Source organism: Sciurus carolinensis, chromosome 8, assembly GCF_902686445.1.
Source record: "Sciurus carolinensis chromosome 8, mSciCar1.2, whole genome shotgun sequence".
Taxonomy (NCBI): Eukaryota; Metazoa; Chordata; class Mammalia; order Rodentia; family Sciuridae; genus Sciurus; species Sciurus carolinensis.
Window position 1 is genome coordinate 102,904,234 of NC_062220.1, and position 12,260 is coordinate 102,916,493.

A 12,260-nucleotide genomic window follows, 5' to 3' on the forward strand; every position below is an offset into this window, starting at 1 on the left:
GAACCATCATGAAAACACAGGAAAGCACACAACTCAACAGCAGAAAAGATACACAAAAGAGAATGAGAAGAGAATCAAAACTTACCAATACAGAAAATCATCACACCATGAAGATTAATAAGAGAGGAAAAAATAAATGATATGCAAAGCATCCAGAAAAAAAGAAACAATGGCAGGAGTATGTCTTATCAGTAAAAACCTCAAATACAAACAGATTAAATTCCTCAGTTAAAAGACATAGACTAGGGCTGGGGATATAGTTCAGTTGGTAAAGTGCTTGCCTTGGAAGCACAAGGCTCTGGGTTCAATTCCCAGCACCGCAAAAAAAAAAAAAAAAAAAAAAAAAAAAAAAAAAAAAGACATAGACTGAGTTGAACATAGTGGTGCATACCTGTAATTCCAGTAACTCGGAAGATTGAGGCAGAAGGATTGCAAGTTCAAGACCAGCCTGGGCAACGTAGTGAGACCCTGTCTCCAAGTAAGAAATAAAAAGGATTAGGGGCTATCGCAGTGGTAGAACATTTGCCTAGCATGCATGAAGCCCTGGAGTTGATTTTGAGAAACACACACACACACACACACAAACATAGACTGGCTGAATGGAAAAACAAACTAGATCAGGTGATATGCTGCCTCCAAAAATCTCCCTTTACCAGTAAAGGCATGCATAGACTGAAAGTGAAAGGATGAAAAAAGATAGACCATGCAAACAGAAATTGAAAGCAAGCAGAAGTAGCTATACTTACTCCAGATAAAATAGACTATAAATAAAAGACACAAAAAGAGACCAAGAAGGTTATTTTGTAATGATTAAAGGATTTATTCATCAAGAGGAATTAATAGCTGTAAATACTCATGCACTCAATGCTAGAGCACCAATTAAATAAAGCAAACATTATTACAGTTCAAAAGAGAGATAGACTTTAATAAATAATAGTTTTTTTTTTGTGTGTGTGTGTGTGGGGGGGGTACTGGGTATTGAATGTAGGGCCTTGCCCTACCACTGAGCTACATCCCCAGTTCTTCTTGTTTAACTTTGAGAAGGGGTCTCACTAAGTTATTCAGGCTGGCCTTGAACTTGTGATCCTCCTGTCTCAGATTTCCAAGTGGCTAAGATTACAGGTGTGCACTACCACACCTGTAATACAATAAAATTTTGGAACTTCAACACCTCACTTTTGTCAATAGATCATCCACACCAAAAAACAAAACAAAACAAAACAACAACAGTGACAACAACAAAACAACTATACTATAGTCTAAATGGAATTTACAGAACATTTCATCCAACAGGTGCAGAATATGCATTCTTCTATTAGTATGTGGATCATTCTCTAGGATAGAACATATGGTATGCCATAAAACAAGTCTTAACAAATTAAAAATTAAATTATAGTATGCATTTTTCAGGCCACAATGAATTTTTATTTTTTTTAAATTTTATTTTTTCTAATTAGTTGCACATGACAGTAGAATGCATTTATACATTTTGATAGATCATACATAAATAGAGTGTAATCTCTCATTTTTCTGATTATACATATTGCAGGATCACATTAATCATGCAGTCATACATGTACATGAGGTAATAATGTCTGTTTCACTCTACTATCATTACTTTCCCCATACCCCTCCCCCTCCCTTCACTCCCCTCTACCTAATATAAAGTGACTCTATTCTTCCCCATCCCCTCCCCCTTATTATGAATTAGCTCCCGCATATCAGAGAAAACATTAGACCTTTGACTTTTTGGGTTTGGCTTACTTTGCTTAGCATGGTATTCTCTAACTCCAACAAGCAAATGCCAGAATTCCGTTCTTCTTTAAAGTTGAGTCATATTCCATCGTATATATAGCACATTTTCTTTATCCATTCATCTGCTGAAGGGCATCTAGGTTGGTTCCATAGTTTAGCTATTGTGAATTGAGCTTCTATAAACATTGGTGTGGCAGCATCACTATAGTATGCTGATTTTAAGTCCTTTGGGTATAAACTGAGGAGTGGAATAACTGGGTCAATAACTAAAAATGAACAAGAGGAACTTTAGAAATTGTACGAATACATGGAAATTAAAAAAATTCTCTTGAATGATAAATGAGTTGGTGAAGAAATCCAAAGGAAAATAAAAAACATTCCAACACAAATAAAATGAAAACACAACATGCCACAACCTATTGGGTACAACAAAAGCAATACTAAGAGGAAAGTTTATAAACATATAAAATATTTCAAATAAACAGTCAAATGATGTAACTAAAGGACTTAGAAAAGGAAGAACAAACCAAACCAAAATTAGTAAAAGGAAAAGAATACTAGATCAGAACAGAAATAAACAAAATAGAGATTAAAAAATACAAAAGATCAATGAAACAGATTTGATTTTTTTAAATGATAAAAACAATAGAGAAGTCTTTAGCTAGACTAACAAGAAAAAAAGGGAAGACTCAAATAAATAAAATCAGAGATAAAAAAGGAGGCATTACAACAGATACTACAGTGTATGCCTGTAATTTTCGCTACTTGGGAGGCTGAGGTGGGAGAATTGCAAGGTTGAGGGCAGCCTGAGTATCCTTATGAGATCCTTTCTCAAAATAAAATTGAAAAAGAAGGGCTGGGAATGTAGCTTCAAGGCAAAATGCCCCTGAATTTAATTCCCAGTACCACAAACCAAACCAACCAATGAAAAGATCATTAGGGACTATTATGAACAACCATACCCCACCAAATTTGAAAACATAGAAGAAATGGATACATTTATGAGCCCATATAACCTACTAAAATTGAGCCATGATGACATAGAAAACCTGGACAGGTCAACAACAAGTAATAAGATTGAATCAGTAAAAGAAAGTCTCCTAAATAAATGAAGCTCAGGATTTGATGTTTTCACTGCTGACTTTCACCAAGCTTTTAAATAAGAACTAATACCAGTTTTTCTCAAACTATTTCCAAATACTAAAAGGTGGGGAATCCTTCCAAAATTATTTTATGAGGCCAGCATTACCCTGATAGCAAAACCAGACAAGGGCACAACAACAACAAAAAAGAAAACTACAGACCAATATCCCTGATGAATGTAGATGCAAAAATTATCAACAAAATAGTTAAGAATTGAATTCAATAGCACACTGAAAAGATTATATACCAGGATCAAGTGGAATATAGAAAAAATATATCACATCAACAGAACAAAGGATGAAAACCATACGATCATTTTAAAAGATGCAGAAAAAGCATTTGACAATATTCAGCATCTCTCCACTCTCCATGCTAAAAACTCTTGAGAAATTAGCTACAGAAGAAATGTACCACAATACAATAAGGGCTACAGTTGATGATCCATAGCCTGAAATCATTTTCTTTAAAATCAGGCACAAGACAAGAATGTCCACTTTCACCACTCTTTTTTTTTTCATTTTTTTTATTGTAAACAAATGGGATACATGTTGTTTCTCTATTTGTACATGGCGTAAAGGCATATCATTTGTGTAATCATAAATTTACATAGGGTAATGCTGTTTGATTCATTCTGTTATTTTTTCCCTTCCCCCCCACCCCTCCCACCCCTCTTTTCCCTCTATACAGTCCTTCCTTCCTCTATTCTTGCCCCCCTCCCTAACCCTAACTCTAACCCTAACACTAACCCCTCCCACTCCCCATTATGTGTCATCATCCACTTATTAGCGATATCATTCGTCCTTTGGTTTTTTGAGATTGGCTTATCTCACTTAGCATGATATTCTCCAGTTTCATCCATTTGCCTGCAAATGCCATAATTTTATCATTCTTTATGGCTGAGTAATATTCCATTGTATATATATACCACATTTTCTTTGTCCATTCATCAATTGAAGGACATCTAGGTTGGTTCCACAATCTGGCTATTGTGAACTGAGCAGCTATGAACATTGATGTGGCTGTATCTCTGTAATATGCTAATTTTAAGTCCTTTGGGTATAGGCCAAGGAGTGGGATAGCTGGGTCAAATGGTGGTTCCATTCCAAGTTTTCTAAGGCGTCTCCACACTGCTTTCCAGAGTGGCTGCACTAATTTGCAGCCCCACCAGCAATGTATGAGTGTACCTTTCTCCCCACATCCTCGCCAACACCTGTTGTTGCTTGTATTCTTGATAATCGCCATTCTAATTGGGGTGAGATGGAATCTTAGGGTGGTTTTGATTTGCATTTCTCTTATTACTAGAGATGTTGAACATTTTTCCATATGTTTGTTGATTGCTTGTATATCTTCTTCTGTGAAGTGTCTATTCATTTCCTTAGCCCATTTGTTGATTGGATTATTTGTATTCTTGGTGTAGAGTTTTTTGAGTTCTTTATAGATTCTGGAGATTAGTGCTCTATCTGAAGTATGATTGGCAAAGATTTTCTCCCACTCTGTAGGCTCTTTCTTTGCATTGCTGATAGTTTCCTTTGCTGAGAGAAAGTTTTTTAGTTTGAATCTATCCCAGTTATTAATTCTTGCTTTTATTTCTTGTGCTATGGGAGTCCTGTTGAGGAAGTCTGGTCCTAAGCCGACATGTTGAAGCTCTGGACCTACTTTTTCTTCTATAAGATGCAAGGTCTCTGGTCTGATTCCAAGATCCTTAATCCATTTTGAGTTTAGTTTCGTGCATGGTGAGAGATATGGGTTTAGTTTCATTCTGTTGCATATGGATTTCCAATTCTCCCAGCACCATTTGTTGAAGAGGCTATCTTTTCTCCATTGCATATTTTTGGCCCCTTTGTCTAGTATGAGAAAATTGTATTTATTTGGGTTTGTATCCATGTCCTCTATTCTGTACCATTGATCCACCTTTCTATTTTTGGTACCAATACCATGCCGTTTTTGTTACTATTGCTTTGTAGTAGAGTTGAAGATCTGGTATTGCAATACCCCTGCTTCACTCTTTCTGCCAAGGATTGCTTTAGCTATTCTGGGTTTTTTATTCTTCCAGATGAATTTCATAATTGCTTGCTCTATTTCTGTAAAGTACATCATTGGGATTTTAATTGGAATTGCATTGAATCTGTATAGCACTTTTGGTAGTATGGCCATTTTGACAATATTAATTCTTCCTATCCAAGAACATGGGAGATCTTTCCATCTTCTAAGGTTTTCTTGAATTTCTTTCTTTAGTGTTCTGTAGTTCTCATTGTAGAGGTCTTTCACCTCTTTTGTGAGATTGATTCCCAAGTATTTTATTTTTTTCGAAGCTATTGTGAATGGGGTAGTTTTCCTAATTTCTCTTTCTGAAGATTCATCGCTTATGTATAAAAATGCCTTAGATTTATGTGCATTGATCTTACATCCTGCTACTTTACTGAATTCACTTATGAGATCTAAAAGTTTTCTGGTGGAATTTCCTGGTTCCTGTAAGTATACAATCATATCATCAGCAAATAGGGATAGTTTGAGTTCTTCTTTTCCTATTTGTATCCCTTTAATTTCTTTGGTCTGTCTAATTGCTCTGGCTAGAGTTTCAAGGACGATATTGAAAAGAAGTGGTGAAAGAGGGCATCCCTGCCTTGTTCCAGTTTTTAGGGGGAATGCTTTCAGTTTTTCACCATTTAGAATGATATTAGCCATGGGCTTAGCATAGATGGCCTTTACAATGTTAAGGAATGTTCCCACTATCCCTATTTTTTCTAGTGTTTTGAGCATGAAGGGGTGCTGTATTTTATCAAATGCTTTCTCTGCATCTATTGAAATAATCATGTGATTCTTGACTTTAAGTCTATTGATATGGTGAATTACAATTATTGATTTCCTGATGTTGAACCAACCTTGCATCCCTGGGATGAAACCCACTTGATCATGGTGCACTATCTTTTTAATATGTTTTTGGATGCAATTTGCTAAAATTTTGTTCAGAATTTTTGCATCGATGTTCATTAAGGATATTGGTCTGAAATTTTCTTTCCTCGATGTGTCTCTGTCTGGTTTAGGTATCAGGGTAATATTGGCTTCATAGAATGAGTTTGGGAGGGTTCCCTCCTCTTCTATTTTATGGAATACTTTGAGAAGTATTGGAATGAGCTCTTCTTTAAAGGTTTTGTAGAACTCGGCTGAGAGCCCATCTGGTCCTGGACTTTTCTTTGTTGGTAGGCTTTTGATGACTTCTTCTATTTCATTACTTGAAATTGGTCTATTTAAATTGTGTATGTCCTCCTCGTTCAGTTTAGGCAATTCATATGTCTCTAGAAACCTGTTGATGTCTTCGAAATTTTCTATTTTGTTGGAGTATAGATTTTCAAAATAGCTTCTAATTATGTTTTGTATTTCAGTCGTGTCTGTTGTGATATTTCCTAGTTCATTCCGAATTTTAGTGATTTGGGTTTTCTCTTGTCTTCTCTTTGTTAGTGTGGCTAAAGGTTTATCAATTTTGTTTATTTTTTCGAAGAACCAACTATTTATTTTGTCAATTTTTTGTATTGTTTCTTTTGTTTCAATTTCGTTGATTTCAGCTCTGAGTTTAACTATTTCCTGTCTTCTACTACTTTTGGTGTTGGTCTGTTCTTCTTTTTCTAGGGCTTTGAGCTGTAGTGTTAGGTTGTTTATTTGTTGAGTTTCACTTCTTTTATTAAATGTGCTCCATGAAATAAATTTTCCTCTAAGTACTGCTTTCATAGTGTCCCAGAGATTTTGATATAATGTTTCTTTGTTCTCATTTACCTCTAAGAATTTTTTAATTTCCTTCCTAATATCTTTTGTTATCCATTCATCATATAATAGCATATTATTTAATCTCCAGGTGTTGGAGTTGTTTCTGTTTTTTACTCTTTCATTTATTTCTAACTTTAATGCATTATGATCTGATAGAATACAAGGTAGTGTCTCTATCTTCTTGTATTTGCTAACATTAGCTTTGTGGCATAATATATGGTCTATTTTAGAGAAGGATCCATGTGCTGCTGAGAAGAAAGTGTATTTGCTCTTGGTTGGATGGTATATTCTATAAATGTCTGTTAAGTCTAAATTATTGATTGTGTTATTGAGATCTATGGTTTCTTTGTTCAATTTTTGTTTGGAAGATCTGTCCAGTGGTGAGAGAGGCATGTTAAAATCGCCTAGTATTATTGTGTTATGGTCTATTTGGTTTCTAAAATTGAGAAGGATTTGTTTGACATACATGGATGAGCCACTGTTTGGTGCATAGATATTTATGATTGTTATATCTTGCTGATTTATGGTTCCCTTAAGCATTATGAAATGTCTTTCTTTATCCCTTCTAACTAACTTTGGCTTGAAGTCCACATTATCTGAAATGAGGATGGATACTCCAGCTTTTTTGCTGAGTCCATGTGCATGGTATGTTTTTCCCCATCCTTTCACCTTTAGTCTATGGGTATCTCTTTCTACGAGGTGAGTCTCTTGCAGGCAACATATTGTTGGATCTTTCTTTTTAATCCAATCTGCCAGTCTATGTCTTTTGATTGATGAATTCAGGCCATTAACATTCAGGGTTATTATTGAGATATGATTTGTATTCCCGGTCATTTGGTTCATCTTTAAAATTTTATTTATTTATTTATTTATTTATTTATTTTGACACACCTTTGTTCCTCCTTTATTTGACAGTTCCTTTAGGATAAGTCCTCCCTTTGCTGATTTGCTTCTTTATTTTTTATCTCTTCCTCATTGAATATTTTGCTGAGAATGTTCTGTAACGCTGGCTTTCTTTTTGTAAAATCTTTTAGCTTTTGTTTATCATGGAATGATTTTATTTTATCATCAAATTTGAAGGTAGGTTTTGCTGGGTATAAGATTCTTGGTTGGCATCCATTTTCTTCCAGAGCTTGAAAAATGTTGTTCCAGGCCCTTTCTAGCTTTTAGGGTTTGGATTGAAAAATCTGCTGATATCCGTATTGGTTTCCCCCTGAATGTAATTTGGTTCTTTTCTCTCACAGCCTTTAAAGTTCTGTCTTTATTTTGTATGTTAGGTATTTTCATTATAATGTGCCTTGGTGTGGATCTGTTGTAAGTTTGTGTATTTGGAGTCCTATAAGCCTCTTGGACTTGATTTTCCATTTCATTCTTCAGATTTGGGACATTTTCTGATATTATTTCATTGAATATAGATTGTTCATTCCTTTGGTTTATTTCTCTAAGCCTTCCTCAATCCCAATAATTCTCAAATTTGGCCTTTTCATGATATCCCATAGTTCTTGGAGATTCTGTTCATGATTTCTTACCATCTTCTCTGTTTGTTCAACTTTGTTTTCAAGGCTAAATATTTTGTCTTCAATATCTGAGGTTCTGTCTTCCAGGTGTTCTATCCTATTGGTTATGCTTTCTATGGAGTTCTTAATTTGGTTTATTGTTTCCTTCATTTCAAAGATTTCTGTTTGTTTGTTTTTTCAATATCTCTAACTCTTTATTGAAATGATCTTTTGCTTCCTGTATTTGCTCTTTTAACTGTCGATTGGTGCTATCATTCAATGCCTGCATTTGCTCTTTCATCTCATCGTTTGCTTCCCTGATCATTTTAATTATGTACATTCTGAACTCCCTTTCTGTCATTTCTTCTGCCATGCTGTCATTGGATTTTATTGATGTAACATCTAGATTTGTTTGGGGCATTTTCTTCCCTTGTTTTCTCATATTGTTCAGGAATCAGTGGGTCATGAAGATATTGCAGATTTCCTCTATTGACTTATAATGTCCCTGAAGATTGCTAGTATATCCCCTCTTATCCTTCCGTAGCCTGCAGTCTTGGAGGAAGTTGATAATGCGGTGCTCCACAAGGAAGCTGCCTCTCTAGGGTTGGTGACCCTCAGGTGGGGTATATTCCCTGATAGTGGGCATAGGTGTCTCCACTTGTTGATCAATGGTTATCCAAAGGGGAACTAGGCTGTGGGCTGAGGCAAGGCCTGTTTGAGCCTGTGTCTCTGGTTTTACCGTCCTTGTGGGAAAACCTCACCTGGCAGGGAAGACTCACCTGGTGGGGAGGTCTCGCTGGTCAGTTCCCCTCCTAGAGGTTCCCCTCAATCTACAACTACCGCCTGGGCTGGGCTGTCTTCCTCTGCAACGTTCCCAGGGGCCCGGACCTACCTCCTGGGCCTGGAAGCCTCACCCTTCCCAGACGAGTCTCCTTAGGCTGCCTCTCCTCAGAGAATCTGCCCGCAGTCCTGGAAACTTCGCTCCGCCCTAAGCGTGTCTCTGTGCGACTCTTCCACCAAGAAGCCGGTCCTGGGACCCTGCTCTGCACCTAATCGCCTGGCTATGCGGCCCCTCCTCTGAGCCGCCATCTGGAGCCCTGTACAATAGCCCCGAGTCCCAGAGACCCGCCACACACCTCTTCCTCCAGACAGCCGCCCGATATTCCGATGCAGTCACTAGGAGTCCAAGCAATTCACTTCGCGTCTCCTCCTCCCGCCAACCGCCCGTAGCCCTAGGCAGTCACTCCGAGTCCAAGTGACCCGCCCTGTTCCTCCTCCTCCTCGGGGTAGCCCCCTGGGTGTTCAGGGGCGGTGGCTCCGAGACCAAGTGACCCACCGTGCTCCTCCTCCAGGCAGCCCCCCGGTGTTTTGGAGTGGTCGCTTTCAGTCCAAACAACTAACCACTTGCCTCCTCCTCTGGCAATCGCCTGTGGCTCTGATGCAGTCACTCCTAGACCAAGTGACCCGCCGTGCTTCTCCTCTTCCTCTGGGCAACCCTCCGGTGTTCAGAAGCAATTGCTCTGAGTCCAAACAGCTCGCCATGCAGCTCCTCCTCAGGCAGCCGCCCAGAGTCCCAGTGGTTGCTCCGAGTCCAAGCGCTGTGCTGAGCCCCCTCCTCTATGATGATCCCAGTTGTCCGTGTTTACCGCTCCAGAGGGGGGGAGGGGCATCTAGCCGAGCAACTATACTTCACAAGGTTCCCTGCATTCCGGGGCTACCGCCCCATCCGGGATGACTCCCCAACTGGAGAGACTCACCCGGCGGCTTTGAGTTGGTCCAAGTCTCTCACTATCTCCTCTTTTGAATCCTGCATCCTGGAGCAACATGAAATGCAGCCGCCCTCTAGTCCGCCATCTTGAAAACCCCAATATTCTCCAATTTCATCCATTTGCCTGCAAATACTATAATTTTATCATACAATATTCCATTGTATATATATGGCACAGTTTCTTTATCCATTCATCAATTGAAGGACATCTAGGTTGGTTCCACAATCTGGCTATGGTGAATTGAGCAGCAATGAACATTGATGTGGCTGCATCTCTGTAGTATGCTGATTTTAAGTCCTTTGGGTATAGGCCAAGGAGTGGGATAGCTGGGTCAAATGGTGGTTCCATTCCAAGCTTTCTGAGGAATCTCCATACTGCTTTCCAGCGTGACTGCACTAATTTGCAACCCCACCAGCAATGTATGAGTGTACCTTTTTCCCCACATCCTCACCAACACCTATTGTTGCTTATGTTCTTGATAATTGCCATTCTAATTGGGGTGAGATGGAATCTTAGTGTAGTTTTGATTTGCACCACTCTTATTCTAAATAGTATTGGAAGCTTTAGCCAGACCAATGAGACAAGAAAAAGAAATAAAGGGTGGCCAAACAGGAAAGGAAGAGGTCAAATTATCCCTATTTGCAAATTACATGATTTTTTAAAAAATTATTTTTATTGTAAACAAATGGGATACATGTTGTTTCTAAATTACATGATTTTATGCACAGAAAAATGTTAAGATGAATTCGTTAGGGTTGTAGGATACAAACTGACATAGAGAAATCAGTAGCATTTTTATATACCAATTACAAACTTGCTGAGAAAGAAATCATGAAAGCAAACTAACTCATGATATCTCCAAAAAATACCCAGGAATAAATTTTTTCCCCCCCAGGAATAAATTTAACCAAGAAAGTGAATGACAATTACAAGACATGAATGAAAGGTGAAGAGGACACACACACACACAACAGTCAATGTTCATGGAATGGAAGAAATGATAGTTTAAAAATATCTATACTACAAAAGTGGTCAACAAACGAAAATGCAATTCCTATTAAAATACCAATGACATTCTTTACAGAAGTAGAAATAACTCTTAGTTTAGTAATTTATTGTTGATTTCTTATTTGCACAAAACTACAAAAGTCCCCAAATACGAAGTTGGAGGCATTGCAATACCTGACTTCCAAACATACCACAAAATGACAATAAGCAAAACAGCAAGGTACTGGCAGAAAAACAGACACATAGATAATGGAATAGAATTGAGAACCCAGAAATAAATCTATTTAATTACAGCCAACTGATTTTCAGCAAAGTCAGCAAGACCATAGAAAAGTCAGTCTTCTCAAATGGTGCTGGGAAAACTGGATATCCATAAGCAGAAGAAATAAGCTAGGTCTTTATCTCTCACCATATATGAAAATCATCTCAAAATGGATTGAAAACTTAAATGTAAGACCTGAAACTATGAAACTAGTAGAAAAAGTTAGGGAAAATGTTCTGGACATTGGTGTGGGCAAATAATTTTTTGGCTATGACTCTAAAAGTACAGGAAACAAAAGCAAAAATCACCAAATGAGATTTCATCAGCTAAAAAACTTCTAAAGAGCAAAGGAAACACTCAACAGAGTGAAGAGACAACCTACAGAATAGGAAGAAATATATACAAACTATTCATTTTGCAAGGGATTAATTTCCAGTCATTTAAGGAACTTAAATAAATCAACATCAAAAACCAAATAATCCAGTTAAAAGCTGACTAATGACCTAAATATACATTTCTCAAAAGAGTATATATAAAAGGGCAACAAGTACATGAAAAAATGCTCACCCCCACTAATCTTCAAAACCACAATGAGGGCTGGGTTTGTGGTTCAGTGGTAGAGAATTTGCCTAGCATGTGTGAGGCACTGAGTTCAATTCTCAGCACTGCATATAAATAAATAAAAATAAAGGTTCATCAACAACAAAAATATTTTTAAAAACCTACAATGAGATATAGTCACATTCCAGTAAGAATAACTATGATCAAAAAGATGAAAAATAACAAATGCTGGTGAGGATGCAGAGAAAGGGGTACTCTCATGCACTGTTGGTGGGAGTGTAAATTAGTACAATCATTATGGAAAACAATGTGGAGGGTTCCCCAAAACTAAAAATAGAACTACCATATAATCTAGCAATCCCTCTACTGAGGATATATCCAAAAGGAATTAATTGAAATCAGTATGTTGAAGAGACATCTATACCCATATGTTTATTGCAGCACTGTTTGCAATAGTCAGGATATGGAACCAATCTAATTGTATGTGGATGTATGAATGTATAA